The sequence below is a fragment of the Varanus komodoensis genome, unplaced genomic scaffold, assembly GCF_004798865.1.
Source record: "Varanus komodoensis strain SLA01 unplaced genomic scaffold, ASM479886v1 scaffold32, whole genome shotgun sequence".
Taxonomy (NCBI): domain Eukaryota; kingdom Metazoa; phylum Chordata; class Lepidosauria; order Squamata; family Varanidae; genus Varanus; species Varanus komodoensis.
In genome coordinates, this window is record NW_025335798.1 from 888,260 (window position 1) to 889,095 (window position 836).

Below are 836 nucleotides of genomic sequence, written 5' to 3' on the forward strand. Positions count from 1 at the left end.
CGAATGGGGCAGACGGTCCAAGAGGCAGCGGGCTAAAGCCCGGCTACGGCAAGTCGTGGAGGCCAAGAAAGTTCCGAGCGCGTTGCTACGCTCTTGCCTTGTTAAAGGGTGCTCTTCGAGCGCTAGTGGCTCACTCCCGCCATCACGTGGCGCCTATCATAGTATGGCCCATTTAAGTGTGCTTTTAAAAGCAGGGATTGGAGTTATCAATGGTACAGGGGATCTTCTGACCCCTGGTGGAGATTTGTTCGCTGCGACACGATGGGTTCTCTTTGGGAGGGAAAAGGAGGGAGAGAAAGGAGGAACGAAGAGGTGGGGGCACCCTCCCTACAAACTGGTCTATTTCATAAGACCGAGGGAAGTCCCTAGTTAGCTGCAATGTAATTGCTTTTTAGCTTGTTTTTGCTAGCCCAGTGATTGAGCTAAGTGGACTATGTTTTTTTGAACCTCTCAGATAGGTCACAGAGAGATGCATCTTTTTCCTGCATGGAAGGGTTCTGTGTATGGAGGTAGGCATTCACATAGTTTGGGATGGTGAAATCCAGCTATAAAGACTGAGCTTTGCTTTGTTCCCAATCTGATCGCAAGCAAAGGCTGAGATACTTGAGGGAACATTTTCCCTAAAGTCCCTTGAGTTGCGCTTTCCTGCACTTTTACCAACTCTACAAAATCCTTTTTGAGATTGTCCAGAAGCGATAAACTTGACACAATTTTCCAAATCTATGGTTCTTCCATAGATTTGTGTAAGGACATTATGGTAAGAATGGTCTGTTATCTCCACTGAGTGGGCAGGAAGAGCAGGAGTGCAAATGTGTGAAGGTTTGTATCAGAAAGAA